Source organism: Lepisosteus oculatus, chromosome 19 (genome assembly GCF_040954835.1).
Source record: "Lepisosteus oculatus isolate fLepOcu1 chromosome 19, fLepOcu1.hap2, whole genome shotgun sequence".
Classification (NCBI taxonomy): Eukaryota; Metazoa; Chordata; class Actinopteri; order Semionotiformes; family Lepisosteidae; genus Lepisosteus; species Lepisosteus oculatus.
In genome coordinates, this window is record NC_090714.1 from 1,463,043 (window position 1) to 1,482,734 (window position 19,692).

Below are 19,692 nucleotides of genomic sequence, written 5' to 3' on the forward strand. Positions count from 1 at the left end.
TTTTTATTCGGTAAGTGAAGCACTTTTCCCCATTAATAGCAGACCTCTTGATTATTAAATAGTAAGAAAATCATAATGGGTGAACTCCCAGGTGACTTATAATGTACAGTACACGGCCCTGATCATGGTGTGAGTTGAGCTTGAGGATTGGACTCTATCCTTTGCCAAGAAAGCTGTCTTGAATGACATCCTTGGGGGCACCATACAATTGTCACTTTTACTGCAACAAACTGCCCTTGGGTCTGCAGGCAGGGAGGTTATTAGTTTTAGCAATGTGTCTGGTCTGTGCTTGATACCAAACCCATCCTTTCACAACGGGTTACAATAAGAAGTCAAGTCAAATCATTAACTACTAACAAAACTGAAGATCTCACGTGAGAAGAACTGAAGGTTATTTCAGCTTCTGAATTTGGAAGGAAATAATACACAATTTGATATTTTTTAAAGAACGTGCTCTGATGAAAAATACACAGGCATGGTTGCTGGATAAGAACAATTGTTATCTTTGTCATGTTTGTTCATTTTAGCAATTGGTAGGACTTGTTTGTGGATAAAAGTAACAAACACACAGATTTCAGAGACAGTTACCATGCTGTTTTGCCCAAATAATTACTGAAAATAGTCAATGGAAAGACAATTATATGAAATGTCTTTCACTTTTCTCCATTTTCCCATATTTTGTTACTGTTGTTTCATTGCCTAAATATATATTTACAAAAGGTATCTTCAAAGCAAATCCTACATAAGTACCAAATAAAAGCTATTAAATATGATACAAACCTCAAATGCTTTATCATTGTTTTGGTCATTTTTATTGTCCCTGAGATGCTATAGTACTATCATGCCCAAATAAATGATTTTACCTTTAACAGGAAGGCAATTTATTGTTCTGGAGTGTTGTTTATCACTCTTTCTCAGATTTTGTAGTATAGCTGAAGACTACCAAGATCACATTACATTTACCTTTTGGATTATTTGATTGTATATTCACCCAAGTGAACTGCTAGCACAGTATTGTTTTAACATCTTCTCTCTTCAAATGTACTTGGGGCTGAATAAATTGTACTGTAAATAAAACAATAATGGAGGATGAAGAGGTGGGTGAGCCTTGCCTGAGTAATACAAACGCAATCACAGCTTGCATGGGCAGAAGTACATTACCGTAATGAGATGGCAAATGACGAGAAAATAAAATATAATACAAGACTAGAAAATATGTTATACAAATTGAAAGTGATTCATACTAGTTCACATTTGAAATGTACCAGCCTTGTACTGTATACATTGGTTTTCTTATGTCAGGAACGTGGAGTCTTTACTATTGTAATGTGGTTTACGTTTGGAAACCTTACCCACATTTTTCACGTATAAAAGGAAATAGCTAATATACTAAACATGTAAATCACAGAGGCCAATCCACAACATGTATCAGTCAACAGCAGGACGTAGTTCTGTATGAGATAGTATTGGCAAAGGGGGAAGTGTTTTGGGTACTAGCAACGCTGAACATAATTCCCCAGAAGCCCGATGGCACCTTACCAGCTGTGCTCAAGGAAATGAGAGAAGCCATTTAACGCAACTCTTCCAAGAGTCACTTCAGACTTAAGACTGGGTGGTGCCCAGGGATTGGAGAATAGCTCCTAGTGCCCATCCATAAAAAGGGAGAAAAACTGAACCAAGTAATTAATCGACCTATAAGTCTTACTTATACTTCATGTAATGTCATGAAAACAATTATAATAATTAAACAAGAGAGTCACCTACAGTACATGGAAATAATACTAGGAAATAGTCCACATGGATTTAGAAAAGGAAGATCTTGCCTAACCACCTTGTAAGAATTCTTTGAACAAGCAACGACGCTTATGGGCACACATAGGGCATACCATCCACCATATTTTGATCTTCAGAAAGGCTTTGGATAAATTTCCCCATAAAATATTAATTTTTAATTGCAGCGAGTAGGCATTCAGGGAAAGCCTACTGGGTTTGGATTGAAAATAATTTATTAAAAAGAAAGGCTAAGGGGGTGAAAACTCAAATTGGGTGATGTTATTACTGGAGTAACACAGGGATGTGTTCTAGGACCACTGCTGTTCCTATTAGATTCCAGAATAATAAGTAAACAGGCCATTTTTGTAATATAAGATAACACCAAATCAGGAGGATAAGTGAGCGCTGTAGAAGCAGCCGAAGAAATTCCAAAAGATTTATAGACAAGTGCAAGGTGTTGCATAAAAGGGTAGTAAAAACAAATTGTAAATACAAAATGGGAAATTCTGAGCTAAAAGAAGATACTTATGAAAGATGTAGATGTTTATGTAAACACACCATTTACATCTTTGAGCCAATGTGGGGAAGCCATTGAAAAGGTAAACAAAACGCTAGCATACACCGTTAAAGGCCTGGACTTCAAATCAAGGGACCTCATGTTAAAGTTGCAATAATTCTCCAGTAAGGTCTCAATTTCAATACTGTGTACATTTCTTGCCTCCATGTTCTTTGCAATCAGTCCAGAGAAGAGTAACCTGATGTGTTTAAGGACATAAGGGAATATCCTACACTGAGAGGCTGAAGAAAGTGAACCTTTTTAGTGCTGAACAGAGAAGACGACAAGGGGATAAATATTATGAGACAAATATTAAACATCCTCAAAGAGACTGACAAAATCAATACAGAAGATTGCTTCAGAATTCACAGTGAAATATGAACTGGGGGCACAACTGGATCTGGAAACTATAGGATGCTGGAAACTGGTTAGGGGTGAGTAGTGCACTGCTGCGAGGCCGCAGGTGACTTGGAAAGAGCTCAGTGGCTGAGATGGGAGAAAATGTCAATGGGTGAACATCTCAAATCCAGCATTGGGATTACAACAAAGTATGTAAGTCATACTGGAAACTCGCAAAAGGTTTTGTGGTCACGTGATAAAACCTGGAACTTTTTGTTGTAAATTTCAATGACTGCATTTGAGACTATCACACAGTCCATCTCTCAATCAACACCATCGCCATTGTCAAGCAACTTTGTAGTTCTGTTCTCTTCAGCGAGGACTGGGATACTTGTCAAGAGTAATGGGAACGAAGATGGAGCAAAGAATCAGGATGTTTTAGAGGAAAACTAGCTTCAGATCTAAATCTGGGGCAGAAGTGTACCCTTCAGCAAGACAGTGATCCAAAGCAGAAGGCCAAAGCTACCCTGGAGTGGGTTAAGAATAGTAAAATGAATGTCCTTGGGTCTCCCAGCCCTGACTTGAATCCTATTGCGAATCTATGGACAGACTGGAAAACTGATGTCTATAAGTGATCCCCAAGCAGATTGAGAGACCTTTTGCAAGTCTGCCAAGACAAATGGGAAAACATTCACCAAGCCAGTGTGCAAGGTTGGGAGAGACCTTCACCTGAAAAAGACTTGCAGCTGTGACTGTAATTGCTTCCATTAAGTATCAAGTTTGTGTTTCTGAATGCTTATGCAATCAATGTATTTTAGTTCTTTCTCTTTAGCTTTTGTTGACATTTACTGTAACTTATCTTACATTCAGGTTCTGAATAAAATATTAGGTACAAAAAATGTGTATGTGATAAAATTCTAAATATAAAATTCTTTTGTAATATCACAAAGTGGGACACCGTAAGAAGGATATTAACACTTTTGAAAGGCAATGTATATAATACATTTATCCTAACATTTGTTTAGCTTCTCTGTATTGTTCAGAAGTTGCAAAATATGTGTCATTACAAGCCCTGCTTTTCATTGTATGTACTGTATATAGTTTCTCTACCTGCATATAAAACCTGGCACTATATTAAACATTATATTCCAGCCCTGCTTAGTTATGAATTCTATCCAAAGATTTCTCAATGTCCTTGGAAGCTTCTGCACGTTTGCCAATCTATATTTGCTACCATTGATCCTTTTGCTACTAACCTCATGTGTAGCACTCACCCTGCACTCATCTGTATTGTTTTCTATCAATTAATCAGTTCTTAATCCAGCCACATACGTTTCCTTGAATTACGTTTTTTGCTTTATATTTTTTATAAGGGAATCTAAATTTCTGAAAACCTAAATATACCATATTGTATACTCTGTGTGTGTATACTGCTGTTGTTTGTTAATGATGTCTTCACAAGCAAGTTAAACAAGCTGTACATTTTCTAAACCCTCTGTCAGTCTGTTCTCTCGAATCTTGTTTCCAGAAATGATCCAGTACTTCAGCTGTAATTATTGTTTTCATAACATTACAGGTAATAGAAATACTGTAAGATTCTTTGGTCTATAATTTCTTTTTTAGTTACGCCACCCTTTCAGTTTTATGGATGGGCTCTGCATTAGCAAATTTTCATTGACTCAGTATTATCCTTGTTTTGGAGTTAGTTAATAGCCTATGAATAACATGTCTTGTTTCTTTAGCTACAGTTCATAGCATGCCATTAGGCCTTGGAGATTTTTTTTTTCTTTTTCTGACTTTGTTAGACATACAGTATGACAGTTTGGGTTGCATTGCATATAATCAATAAAATCCAGAACTATATTTCAGTTTAAAGTTATATATTGCCAATAGGGAGTAAATTACCTCACTAAGAAAATGAATAGACTGTGACGCAGCAGAGGAAACTGGAGTAATAAGCTTGGCTCAGACTGGTGAGGGCGGTGAGTAAACATAGAGAAACAAATGTGTGCATGCTACCAGTGACAGAGAAATCAGCAGTACTATAAAACAGAAATTAAGAGTTAGCAGTTACGCCTAAATAACAGTCAAGTGATTTGCCTATAGACTCAAGCATCAGTCTAAAAAATGGACCGGACAGGATTTGCTGGAAATTTAAAATATTACATATTTAGACAAAATCTAGGCAAGATTATACCAGCTTGTTCAAAGACACTGGTAATGCCTCTTCTATCCAGACAGGGAAATTGCAACAGCCCAAAGGCTTGTTCAAGGAGTGTTTAAAGATTAATGGTCATGTCTTGACCTCAGGCTAAACTGGATTTGCCAGTGGATTAATACAGAAAAAATCATATCAAAAAGGGGAAGTGTAATTATGAAGGTAAAGAAACAAAACACAGGCGGTTGGGGGAAAAACATCATGTTGGTCTGACCATAACGTCACTGATCACGTCCCTGTGTATGCAGGTCCTTCAAATACATACTTCATAGGTGGACCTTCTACACTACATACAGTATAGCCGAACAATCCATTCATATCTTCCTGGCTGTGCTAAAGTTTATTACCAAAAGACTCACAGACCACATAACTGATGTACTGTATCTGTCATATCTGATGTGTCACATGCTCACAGATTTCGAGAACAGGTATTATGGGTCTAAAGGTATTTAACATATTGCTGTGGTCTCCTCCAAAGAAGTCTGTTAGAGTGCTTTGACTGGCTAAGAGACCATACAGTATCGGCACTATAAAATAAGTTGAATCTGATGTGGTTAAAGCAGTATGGGCTCTTAGTGCAGATTCTGGAAGTAAGCTGCTCACCGAGCACACATACAAGACTACAGAATTCTTGTTTTTTCAGTTTCCAAGACACTCTGTTCTGGTTGCGCAGTCAGTTGCAGAAACCTTGAGGGTGATGAACACTAGCCTTGTTTGTATACTTAAGTTATTATTGTCAGTCTTGAATCAAAATCTCATCTATGCTTTGCGTGGCAGAGATTCTGTGTTTTTCTTATATCCCTGGGTTGAAGCAGAAACAGAAAACCGAACTGTATTCCTGCATGCCCTTGACCCACGATGTTTTATTCCCTTGCTCTCTGGGAGGCATACAAATCATCTGGGAACAGATATATTAGAGACAATGGTAGTGTTGTTTATTCTACATCTGCACACTTTTCTCTACACTTGAGAAGTTCGTGTTACAATGTTCTCCAGTCTAATATTATACACAAGTAGTTCTGTATCAGCCACAAGCCATGAGTACAAGATTATTGGGAATCATTATAGTAATAAAACACAGTTAAACTAAGATCTAATAATAAAAACATGAAGAAGCAATACATTATAAAAAAGATCAGCGCAAAGTGTAACCTGTTAACTAAGAAGATATTAAAGTCCCAAAACTAATCATGGTAATTAGATCCTTAGGGAGCAAGAGGATGTGTAGTGCAAAACTGCAAAGTCTAAAATAATTAAGGTAGTTCTGGGGAGGCTAAGTGCAAATCGTATGAGGTACAAGGCCAGAACAGTGCAGTTACTGGTTCCAGGTTTCATTTTGATTGCTCTGCTTTTATGTCATTTGTTCTCATTAAGTCAGTTTTGCTCAAAATAAAAAAAAATATTTAAAGAAAAACACTAACGCCTTTTTCAGTAATTTGTCAGAATTTAGGATAAAAAACATCAACAATTTGAGACTCATGCACTCGTTTGCTTATGTTCCAACGTGATTGGGTTCAAATCTCTCCATTACTCACAAAAATGCGCATCTTCATTTCATGCATTTTGTCAGTGATCCTTTCCGATTACAATATCTTTAGTCATGAAGTACATTAGATATACAATTTTACTAGAAAGAATATTATACCTTTGAGGTTAATATTTTTAGAAATGTTTGACTACTTTAATAAAATGAACTTGCTTTTACATACAGCGCTTTGTGTATAGTTACAGTATATACATTATACTTTGACTTTAGATATCAAACTGAGAAGAGAGGAAGAAGATGTTTTAATATTATTCTCTCATACTATGTTAAATCACCAGTTCATAAGTTCATTTTCCATCAATTTTCGAGTGTGCAGTTTGGATGGTAAACACACTATGCACATGCAGTTATTGACTTGTTTCCATTCTCTCGTCCTATCTTTTCCTTCGTCCCTCTGGAATACCTTCCATCAAAAAGCAAATGACAGAGCAGTAATAGATTACCTCTTCGTGTGTGGACTCCAGATGGGCTCAGATCCCTAAACCACCAATGGGGTTCGGTCAAAATGGCAGTGCTGCAAAGAGAGGATCAATACGTTATTTCTTCTTTTGATTGCTTAGCAGGCTTATTACATCTCCCCATTTTCTTTGCATTACACTGGTGTGTTGAATGCTCCGGCTCATCATTTGACTAAGATGACACAGATGCACTGCACATTATGACAGATTAGAGAAATTAAAGCGCCTTGCAGAAGGTCAAATTGTAGTGCTAAGGAATCTATAGCAGATGTATAGCAAGAGATGGTGCTGTCTTAAACTGTGCACATTTACCAACTGACGATACTGACTTCAAACAATATATGCTGTTGGAAACAAGTCCAGAAAGTAATTGTTTTGCTTTTGAGGAATCCTCTTTTTAAAAACCACAGCACTCTACAGCACTGTACACCTTTATAAAGGCATTCACAAATAAAGAGAGTGTGCTGCCCTTTGTGGTAATTAATCGGATGCACATGGCACAGAGTGGAAAAGTGAAAGCCCTTCTTGTCGCCTTGCATCGTTCAGCAGCTACAGTAGTATCACAAACAGCTGGACTGAAATGATTTCTGTGCCCATAAAAGAATAACCTTTAGGGTTGCAATGAGAGGAATTAGTCTCTATGTTTTTCTTCCCTATCACTTCTTTGCACCTCTTTGATTTGGAGACTTAAATACATTTTAAATAAAAACTAGTGCAGTCTAGCTAGCATACGCATTCAGTGGATGCCTTGTCTTGCCATGAATTTTAATAGTCACAGTAAATTGATCACAGTAGCAGACATGAGTATGAAATGTTTGAAACCAACTTTGTTACTTCTTATCTTTTTTTTTGGCTCCCAACCAAGAGATTTCCCATACTGGTGTGATTGCACTCATCTTTATACTACCATCTTTCCTTTCTTCCGTAATGAAGACTTTGCAAAGTAATTTCAGGGCTAGCCATTTTTTCTATTATCTTATTATCATAAATGTACCACAAATCAATATTTTATTATGTGGACAGGTTCATATGCCTTGAAGATCACATCCAAGGAGAGTAATTGGATTATGCTTACATAGCTGCATAGTTATTTAAATGCCCCGGCTGAGATATTCAGACAGATCAACCTGTAGAATTGTGGTCTCTATACAAGAAACATAATGAAAAGTGAAAAGAGATAATGTTTTCATTTTATGGAAAAACTACGTCAAAGAACATAAAAATAACTTTTCTAAGAAAAGGGGTATTATTGTTATTGTGCCAAGTAAGTTGTTTCCACCCAAACATTTGGTAATTCTGGAATATAATTATAAACTGTAGAATTATACAGTAAGTACTTCAAATGCAATCTGTTTTAGATTCTGATATGCTACTAAATGAAGTTCAATGCCTCAATGCTATTGACAAGCAGATACATCAGGGTGTGTTGTCATTTTCTTCAATTGAGTCAACCTTCATTCATACAGTAAGTGTTCTCTGAGGCATTTTGCTCAGTACAACCAATGCTTCCAACCTGCAAATTTCATATCATTTCTAGCCACTGAGCTTACTCATGGTTTCCTTTTTTAAATGCTTCTTTCTTAAAGTCTTAGCTAAGAATAACTGTATTATTATAGTGAGCCAAATGCTGTAATGGCTAACTGTATTTCTTTTGCTGTCTTTACAATCAGGGGAATTAGCTCTTCAGTGAAAAGATATTCCAGTGTTATGTTTTCTTCTTTTTGCTGCTTAGAAGAGCGGATATGAACAGTGTTCAGAACACATACTTATTCAATATTGATTAAAGAACAAGTCAAAACCAACACCAATTGCAGGTGGGTAGGCAACTTCCTAGGCAAACAATTGATGACTTTTTAAATGCAATGCTTTGGTGTGATATATAATATATCCATTAGAGCCTCCCAAGAAGCATTTGGCTGATGCTTTAATATAAGGTTACCTGTCACATGTAGTTTGCATGAAAATAAATTGCCAGAGAGAAGCCACTGCAATCCGTAAATATAATATTACATACACAGGGTTGGCTTTTTATTCATCCAGTTACTACAGGGATAAAAGACTTTTCATAATCAAGTGCTGTGCAGCACTGGACTGTTATGTTGTTTATCTGAGATGATTAGTACAAAATTTACAACGACAACATATGTTTTTCCTGGTGCTTTAGCGTTGGGACATTTTTATGCTGTGCAACAATTTACAGCCAGTGTTTTAGTGCTTTGGTTTGATGGTATAGTTTATTACAGCACCATTTGGTGAAAGGAGTAATGCTTTAGAATGTGGAAATAGGTCTTAGATAAGATTTATCACAATTACAGACTAAATGTGTAACTGAGGCATTTATTAATAATTTCCCATGTTTAGTATCAGTATTAACAATATAGAACTAATACAACTGCATGTATTGTACTTGCACAGATTTGTATCACGTTAATAGCAAGAAAATTGTCACAGAAACCATGCCTATCGCTACGCAGTAAAAGGGTTTGAAGGTCAAGACTGCTTTAGAAACTGTGTCAAAGTAGCAGAAAAAGATACAACAAGGTAAGTGATTTTTCAATTGATAGAGTGGAAGATACAGAAAGAATTGAATTAACAGCTCTCCTTTATCTGTGTTGAACTTGTTACTTTGCAAATGTACATCAGCTATGAGGTTATAGGAAACAATGTTATCAAATCGCACATTGGCAGCAGAGTAAAGTTTGATCACATTTGATCTTGCCCTCACACACTGTAAGCCACACTTTCAGAGTCAACTTTCTTTAAACCCATTAACTATTTCACGCAAATGTAGTTGTTTACACCAGTCTTATAGACTCAATCAATATTCTGGATGTGGTACCTTATAACATTCAGTACATGTGTGTAGTAATTTGCTCATTAATACATGTACAAAATGTATACGATAGAAGTACATTTCATTCGCAATGTTGAGTTTGATATCAGCTACAACACACATTCTATAGTGTAGTGTGCTCTATGAAAGTGGGGTAAACATGCAAAATAGTAGTTCACATTACAGCTAGGTTTTCTGCAATACATACATATGGTAAAAGTGGGCTTTTGACTCAAAACAGTAAATAGACCTTCTTGTTCATAGAGTTTTGGCTAATCGCTCTCCTTCTGCAGTAATTTTTAATGACTTCCCAATAAGAGCATCGGAGAATTTGTAGCATCCATCTAGAGTGTCCAAGTGATTAATCGTAGCAATTCAGTGAAGTCCTTTAGGTATTAGCATGTTGATCCTTCCATTTTTGTTCATTTGGGGGACTTGTGCAATGAGGTCAAGGCACGGAGCGATTCATTGTAGTTGGGGAACAAGGTTTGATTTAAGCCAGTGTTTTTTTGCCTTTTAAAAAATGTCACCTCTTTTCATCAAACATTTTGTTGCGCATCAGGGAAAAAAAAAGTTTTGGGTGGATGTATAATGAACACTGCAACCCACTGCAAAGCTTGTTAAAATTAAGTGACCTTTCGGTTGATGATGGATTACACTGTAATAAAGTTGGACACAACACATTGTAGTATGCCTTGTAAACAAAACAAAAAAATCCCCGTGATTAAAATGAAGCAAAGAAAGATGTTTCACACGCAATGAAAGTATGAAAAAAGTTTTACTTCAAATACAGATCCAGCCATTCAAAATGCCTACATGAGAGAAATGTTTACATTTGAGTACTGACATTCTAAAATTGCCTTTAATTTCAAACTGTGGCGGTTTACCTTGAAGGAAACAATGGGGTCATCACTAAAGACCACCTTAGACAAGATGGAACCATAGTTGATACAATTTTTCTGTGTTTTTTATTTTAAATTGTGAGATTAATAGAACATGGATAAGCACCTGGGTGTTAATTAATGTTAAAAACACTATCAGCCAGGATCTTACCTGAAGTATTCAAAGAGGAGACAAGGGCAGTAGTAAGACCTGGTCCTGGAAGTTAGATGACTTGTAATTGTGGATTTTTATAGGTCAACTGCAGCTAAAGATTAGGAACACCTGGGAGTTATTGATCAAGCAAATAATCTATTCAATTAAGAGAACTTTGATCCTTGAAAGCTGAAGGGCACACAGATTTGGTCCCAAGTATTCTCTAAATTACTTCATATTAGGAAACCACCTGCTTAATTAATTCCAATTAAGTTGTTTCTTTGTTATTTTGTCAGTTATTTTGAAATCAGTGCTTTAATAGTGCTTTGGAAAATGGAGAAAGACTCTTCAGGGCCGGGACTTGAGACCCATGACAGGGAGAGGGAGTTAGAAGATTTTTTTATTTCATTTATTATGCTTGTGTAAACAATCTGAACTGTGAAACAGGGAGTCTTTAATTCCCATCTTAGGCTTGCTTCCTAAAGGGACCAAGTTCCAAACTTCCACAGGTCTTTCAAACAAAATTGGGAAAGTTGCTTGCAAAAAAGTAAATCTGACATTATTCTAAAATATTATCCAACACCCGTTTCTAGCAAGGTTTAGATTGTATGAAATAATTTTATACTTAGTGTAGCCGATAGGTACAGTGCCTCAACATTCAAGCATTAAAAAGTTCAAGCATTAATAAAAAATAATTATGGCCAACTATTGCCGTCTCGTAGTGCTGGGGCCCTGGGTTCAATTCCTGGCCTGGGGGTGCTGTCTGTGTGGAGTCTGTATGTTCTCCCTGTGTTCGTGTGGGTTTCCTTTGGGTGCTCTGGTTTTCTCCCACAGTCCAAATACATGCTGGTGGGTTCATTGGCTTCTGTGAAAATTGACCCTACTTTGAGTGGGTGCACGTTTGTGTCTGTGTGGGTCCTGCGATGGATGCATCCTGTCCAGGGTGAATCCTATTCCCAAGATAGGCTCCAGCTTCCCCATGAGCCTGTATCGGATGACGTGATGAGAAATCGGATGGAGGGAAAATCTATTTGTATCATATTTTCTATACTGGATGGATGGATGACGTAAACTCTGAAAAGGGGGGCAAAGAATGCCTTGTTAGTCTTAAAAAAGTTTGAATTGAAATAATTATGCCATTGTTGAAATTTCATGTTTGCGTGCAGTAGTGTATAATTCTGTTTATGTATAAACAGTACAAGCATGTGCTGTTTCCTACACATTTCAGAGTTTCAGTAGTTTGGTCAGATGTGTAAATGAGTGAAATGAAGTTTTTGTGCCATTCAGGCGAGATGCGCTATGGTACTGTACATCTCGGGCACGAGTCTTGTATCTGCAGGCGAGCACAAGTGTGCAAGGTTAGGATCAGCCCTTGAAAACCACCCAAAATGCATGTCTATAATACTGTAAAGATTCTGTAGTGTGCTCAGTCAATAGACAATGCATCTGCTTTTCTTGATCATTTTCTTGTTATTATAAGTGATGTTTTGTTGATGAAGTAAACTTTAATCTGTAATAAATCCAGCAACACTATTGGAGTCCGTGCTTACAGTGATTGTTTTTAGATATGTTCAGTTTTTCAGATTCTTTTGTTTCAATTTTTTTTAATTTTAAATAGCACTTAAAATTGTACTGGTTATAGAAACAATTTGTTTACAACTACTTTGTCTCCAGATAATATTCTTCAATATATCATTCTCAGGACAATAGTCTTCCATATTATATTTTTATGATCTAAACATTTTTTTCTCCGTTTCTGTAAGAAGGCTAACTAGAATATCAGTGGAAAAATTTAAGTGGATCTGAAAAGAATACAATAACACATTAAATATGTGTCATATATTAAGTAACTTTATGCATCCGTATAAAATGTGTCATTCTCAATCCATTTTGTGAACAATACTCCACTTCAATTGAATCTATACCAGCTTCCTTTAAAAAGGCACTTTAGAGAGTGTTCTTAACCTGTTTTATTGCTTAGCAGCAGGCATGGAAACAACAGCTTGACATAATGTTTATGTCACAATTAACAAACCAGTAGAATGCTTCTTAACATCCAGCTGTAAAAGTGCTTAAAAACTGTTATAATTCTCCAGATGTAGCTTGTAAATCTGTCTCTTCCCACACCTGTTGGTTTTTCAATATGTATATCTTCTTTTGTACATTTACCAGTCCACCAGTTTCTGTAAGCTCTGACTGGCGAACAAAATACAACATGATTTTGTCTTTGGAAAGCTCTGTTAGTATTCGAAAACGGATTGCTTTTGGAGTTTAAATACATCGCCCACTGACGAAAATAAGGCAAAGTGGTACAATGCCGTAAGGCTTTGGGAATGAAATGTTATATGATCTCCATGACTTCTGCAGCCTTCAGAAAGTTTGTACAGCAGAAGAAGACAAAAAGCAAAATATCCAGGACCATTCCTTCTCTCTCTGTGCAGAGGCAAATGGGGTTTATGGGGGCTCACATGTACAATTCCTTAAAAGTTTGAAGAGCCCTTTGGCAGTCTGTAGACTTTCTGTTTAATTGCTCATCAAGGTGATAGATGGTAGTGCAGCAGGGAAAGAAAGATCGACATTCCTCTGCTTTCAACACAGCACCAAGACCTCTAAAGAGCTGCTGCTGTCTGCAGGCGAAGCACGGAGCTTTGAAAATGCCACCTCAAGCCCAGGCCTGCAAAAGCACACCATATTGTTAACATTTTCAATCTCAAGGCTCTAAGGAAACTGCCAAATCAGGTCATCTCTGTGAATTGTACACCAGGAGCTTGCTGGGAATAGATTATTCAGAAAGAACATGTGAAGGTGGTGGTTTTGAAATGCTTATGATAGCTGCCTGCAATTTATTGTCATGGGGGAATGGAAATGTCCTGATCCTATCAGTATTTATTAATTTTCATTGCATTTAAATATCAAAATAAACTTCACTTATCAGCTACAATAGTTAGGCATTAGTCTCTCCTGCCCCTGGTGCATCTGCTGAACAGCAATCAAGTCAAGGGCTGCTGCACTCCAAAGGCAACTGGTCCTTACCTTTGCAGTTTGCTGTCCTCAGTACTGCAATGCAGTCATGCAGTTTCTCTTTACTTTCCAGCTACGGAAGATAACAGTATTTATCTATTCCTTAGCAACGTGGAAAAGCATTTCCAGGGCATGGCAAATTATCTATGTAAAAATGTCTATTTATTTATGTAATGTGGAACATTCTTTACGTATCAGTTTGGTATCGTTAAAAAAAATGAAAAAGTAATTACAGGCTTGCCAGTAAAAACTGCTTGTGTTTTTTTAATTAGATACTAGTGATAATAAATAATTAATTGAATTGAGTAAGGATATAAGGTTGATTGTGTATATACTGTATATATATATACAGTATACTGTATGACATTCAATGTTTGTTGAATTGTTAATCTATAGTGTTTACCTTTTGTGCTAAGAGCAGGAATACTACAACTTTCAGTGTTGTGCTCTAGTGCCACATTCCTTATCATTTTTTTCTTTAAATCAGTCATTTTACATTGGAAAATTAATATCAACTTTAAAATGCAATGGTGCAGTGGTAAGCATTGCTGTCTTGCTGTGCTGGGTCCCCGGGTTCGATATCCGCGCGGAGTTTGTATGTTCTCATTTGCACGGGTTGCCTCCAGTAGCTTCGGTTGCCTCCAGCAGTCCAGACAAATTGCCAGGTTGATTGGCTTCTGGGAAAACTGGTCCTGATGTGAGTGTGTTTGTATGCATGTCTGTGCCCGTGTGTGCTCTGTGATGGACTGGCGTCCCATCCAGGGTGTACCCTGCCTCTAGTTTCAAAACAACACAATTCAGAATGAACATTGAGATTTTGGTAATTCCTGAGTACTCAATCCTCAATCCTGAGTACATGTTGTTCTAGAACACCCTGTAGGTGTTTGATATTAATGGAAATATCTGTAACATTACCTGTTAAAGATCTTTGCTTTATGAAGTCTCATATGAGTTCCCCCACCTGTTCACCTGACTGGTTTCAAATCTGTCTCTTTTGTGGTCTTTAAAAGGATTTAGTAGGATACAATAGATATGTTTAATTAGACCACAGAGTCTAGTATTAGCAGATGCCAAGCTCAGGAAGAGATCTGCATTTTTTCTTGATTTCAAGCACCTAGGATCAGTCCAAAAACAGAAGCAGCAGGTAGGAGGAGCAGATCAGCAGGCATCCTTTGAACTAAAGTATCTTGGTTCTATTTTAAGTTAAGGTATTAATCATTCATACTTTCAAAAATGTAATCAGAAAATCTTTATACAACTAGAAGGAACTTTTATCAGTTCCAATGCATTTGTTGATTTTCTTATTAACTTGAGACTCTTGAAGACAAATGCTTTTCTGATTAGACTTCTATTTCATTTTGCATTCTTAAGCGTTCAAAATCTATGAAATAGGTGTCCGAGCTTTGATGCTATCAAATTCTAAATTGCTTTCAGATTGTTGCAGATTAAATATTTTGCTTACAATGGGATTTAAAATATTTAGACATGCAGATAAGGATTTGGAGATTTACATATAATTCTCTAAGATGTCCTTGAGCTTTAGGAGGAAACAAAATAGGACTGTTAGTATCTCCTTCTGTTTTAAAGTGTTGTATACATCAACAAAATGCAGACCCTCAGCAGATTGCTATCAGCTGTCTATAAATCTGTAATGATTATTCTACTTACCTCCATCTATCTAAATCAAGAATACCAGTTCCCCATGTCGTTCTGTAATGAGTAGATAATGAATTATGTCTATCTTGTACAGAAATTGAAATTCAAAGTAAACAATAAAAATGCTGAAAGCATGGATGTAGGAATCAGTATCTGGACAGTAGTAGGACACAGTATGTAGCAATAGTTAGAGGTCTTGGCCCTGTGCAAGAAAGCTGCAGATTCAAGTCTCCAGTGAGGACACTACTTTCAGCATTGAGCAATGTACTTTACTATGACAACTACTGTCACTGCTGACTCCAACTTCATAAAAGGGGACCAGCAGTTCTGGTGGGGAGGGGGGGGGGGATAATCTGAAATGGACACATCCCACCTCCAGGGAGTTCTCTGTGTTCTGTCCTGATAATGCGACGGAAACCAGGATGAGCTCCAGCCTGGTGACTCGCTTTTCTGGCAAAGGAATTTATCATAATTGGAATGTGTACGGGAGCCAAGGTGTTATCCTTTTCCCTATGATCTTATAAGTTCTGCTGTTTTTACACATAGCATAACCTGCTATCAAGGTTATAAATTGGTTATTTTAGACTTAAATTAATTTTCCTTCCTAATAGTCCTTCTCCTCAAAGAAAAATCACAGCCTCTTGTTCTTCTTGTAGAATAGATCCTGGAGCCACATGTCAATGCGGCTCACAGTGATTTATGCAGTGGTGGGTATCATATGCCTTTACTCAAAATATGAGATGAAAGCCATTTTTCACACAGTCAAATCTGGGTGGGTACATAGTCAAGTAGTAGCTGCAATATATCTTCCAAATGTGGAAAGTTGATACATTTTCAAATCTGGTGGCAAATACCCTTTCAAGCCAAGACACACTCACACTACCACTAATTGCTCAACATTAAACACTACACAGGCCAGTACTAAGGAATATAAGACATTGGTTAAGATTAAAGTACAGTTTACCCTGCATCACTGTTAATGGCTTTATGGAAACGTAAACCCTCTTGTTATTCTGAGCACAATGTCACACTTTTATTATTATCATCAATCAAACAATATTCTTTTTGACCTGGGGTTGATTTATACGTGTTGCTTCCTTAATGACAGACAAATATCTAGTCTGAATAATAGTAAAAAAAAGATATATTTAGCTAAAGGTGATAGGTCGAATGTAATCAGGCAGTGCTAATTTGTGAGGTTTCTAGGAAAGATATTAGATTTCCTGGCAGGCACTGTACTACTCTGTGAAAACAATATTTTAGATAGGAACAAAATAATATCTTAGGATCAGGTCAAGAACAACTATATACCACAGGAACTCTCATTCAAATTTTGTTATCATTGTAGCATGAATGTCAGCCTATTAAAGGAACGTTAATATATATTAGAATAGATTTTGTCATTTCTGACAGTATGTATTTAAGCCCATTAATTGCTTCTGTCAATGAATGCCTTTCACCGAAAATCAATAACATTTCTAGAGAACTGTTTTAGTGGCAGATCATTTTCTGTTTCTTCTCCTGCTAATTGTTGTCCCTTGTGTCTTATAAATCTAGAATGAAGAGACTTGGTCTAAAGGAAAGAATAATAACATGAAACAATAGCACTGATGTTCTTTTTTAAGTCATAGAAAGACAAGCATCACAAATTGGTGTGGAATACTGTATGTTAACAGCCCAATATGAAGTCTGGGTTCTGAATTAGCCCTTCGAAAATGCACACTCTGATGAAATTTGTTTGAAGTTGCACTTTTGATGTTTTCATTCTTGGTCACACAACAGGGTACACATCAGAAACCTGAGTCATTTGTCTTGCCAACTAAATGACCTCGTGACATTTACATGAGTGCTTTAAGAGTGATCCATCACATTAATGGAGAATAATTAAAATGCAATATGAATTCTATCAATTTTACAGAGTGAGATAGTTCATTTTCAATTTGTTTTCTGTTTCAAACTTGTCTTGGTGGAGCTTTCAAGGAATTTCAAGGAAGGTTTTTTTATACAGTACATTTTGTTTCTAGTCACAAACCTACAGTATATAGAAGAGGAACAGATCACATAAAAAAACACCTTTGCTGAGCCTCCAAAGCAGCAGCTACTGTAGAGATATTGGTTTCATATTTTTGCATATATTTATATGTAAACATCTGACATGGGCGGCAGAGCGATGCAGTCGTTAGCATTGGTACCTGCCAGAGTTCTGGGTTCAATTCTGGACCTGGGGGGCTGCCTGTGTGGAGTTTCACTGTTCTCCCCATGTTTGAATGGGTTTTCACCTGCTGCTCCTGTTTCCTCACACAGTCCTAAGACACATTGGCCTTGTTGTGAGTTTGTGTGTCTGTGTGGTTGTACACCACAGGTGGTACCCCACCTTGCACCCACTGCTTGCCAGGCTAGGTGCTGGACCTCCTGGGACCCTGATTTGGAAGAAGCAGCAAGAAAATGGATGGGTGGATGTGACACATACTGTGCAGTCTCTATACTGTATCTACATATATGGACAAGCAATATTCTATTTCGTCTTAAAAATCGTACTGAAATGCAGCTAAGATGTAAAGAAACACAATCAAGTACTGATTTCTATAAAGATATATTAATTGTTTCAAAAGAAAATGCAGGGCAATCAAGAACAGACTATGAGGCTGAATCAAATGAAATGTTTTCAAATGACCAGGTACCTCTGATCTGAAGAGTAAGATCTACCTGCTTTAGTTTGCAGACATAGCTTTTTTTCGATCATGTAACAGGAGAAAAAAAATTGTCTTGATGCCTCAAAGTCAGAAAGTATTTCATAGTCAGTTAGACGGAATTAAAATAAATATCAGGTGTATATGCTGATTAGACTGATACAATTGATACTGCTACCATGGATACAGAACATCCTGAAACCTTTCCTTTTCAATAAATGCTGGAATAGGAAAACAGCATCAAAATGGACTTTTCTTTCAAAATATTTTACCTTCTTTAGAAAGAAAATGTATAAATAGTGTCACGTGTCACTCATTTTAAATGTACAGCTTGCTTCATACATGCTGCACTGAAGGGCTGGGTCTCATGGAGGGTGGTGTCTGGTGGTGTTGCGTAGGCCGCAAAGGATCAAGTAATAGGTTTATTCTATGCTGAAAAGAGAAGAAAGCACAACGTTTCAGCCGTGGAGCCTTCTTCAGGTATGAGAAAGACAGAGCAGTAAGCTTTGAGAAAAATAAAAAATACCAGAATCATTTTAAGCATCGAAATATTGGATGTATCATTGAAATTTTTGTGTCATACTGAATACATGTATAATTAGGAGGACAGCTTGAGTGTATTACCTATAAGGGTTCACAAAGAGTTAACTTGTTTAACCCAGTGTTAAACAAGTTATGAAACAATTCACTTGAGTGTTTAGGCACTCTTGGGAAGAATCTAACTCCCTGGACATAGGATGATGAGACAAGGACTCATATGCAAATTGAAGAGTTAACCAAGCTGCAAAGGGGAGATGGGATGGATTATGATATTTATAGCTTTCAGGAAATAACGTCAGGGATGATTATAAGGCAGGTGAGATGAAAGAGAACTTTGTCATCCATCCCAAACCTTTGTTGACAACTTCATTAATTAAGAGTAGGCCTTGAGGAAGTGTAATAAAGTACAGCTGTGCAGAAAACTGTACCTGAGTGAGGGTAAGAGTTGGACCCTCAATAAAAATAATGCACTTTAATATTCAGCTGCTTCACTCTAGTGTGAGGAAGTAGTAGACCTCTTACCTTTTATGATATATAATTATCTAAAGTGTATCTTTCCTGTCTTTGTATCCAGTAGCAGATTTATTTTATTGACACTTCCATTATACAATTAAAATGCAATTTACAGTTGGAACACAAATTGGATTCTGCATGTAACTTACTCCCTTACTCTCCTACAGGTTGTAAGTTCTCCCAACTATAGCCAAAAGTGTACCAGGACAAGCTTTGTCCAGATCTGTAAGGAATGCACCTCCTGCAAGTCTAAAGACCACAACTGGTGTGTTCTTAATTGTGAAAGACCAAGGTCTATAGCAGTGAACTAAGCCAAGTTAACCATGACGTAAAGATGACTGTCAGATAATATTTCAAGTTGGAATGTCTGGGATGTGATCCAAGCAGCATTTGTTTGTTATGTGATTTGTAAAAAACATATTTTCCTACGTTTATTTGTTCCCAAACTAAAGCTCATGGGATTAAAGATTCATTGGCAGTCAACTTCAGTAAATACGCCTTAATTACCTACTTC

At 36.8% G+C, this 19,692-nt stretch overlaps 1 protein-coding gene and 1 long non-coding RNA gene across 5 annotated transcripts in view; one reads left to right on the top strand and one right to left on the bottom strand.

The window, feature by feature from the left end:
- The window catches only part of LOC107078922 (uncharacterized), a 121,475-nt gene that overhangs the window by 23,355 nt on the left and 78,428 nt on the right, over positions 1-19,692 (bottom strand). Inside the window, exon 2 of the long non-coding RNA XR_011182670.1 lies at positions 6,876-6,946. This is a non-coding gene — a long non-coding RNA (uncharacterized lncRNA). The remainder of the gene's footprint in view (positions 1-6,875; positions 6,947-19,692) is intronic.
- elfn1a (extracellular leucine-rich repeat and fibronectin type III domain containing 1a) overlaps positions 1-19,692 on the top strand; it is a 163,557-nt gene that overhangs the window by 15,107 nt on the left and 128,758 nt on the right. The gene's annotated exons all lie outside the window — the stretch shown is intronic.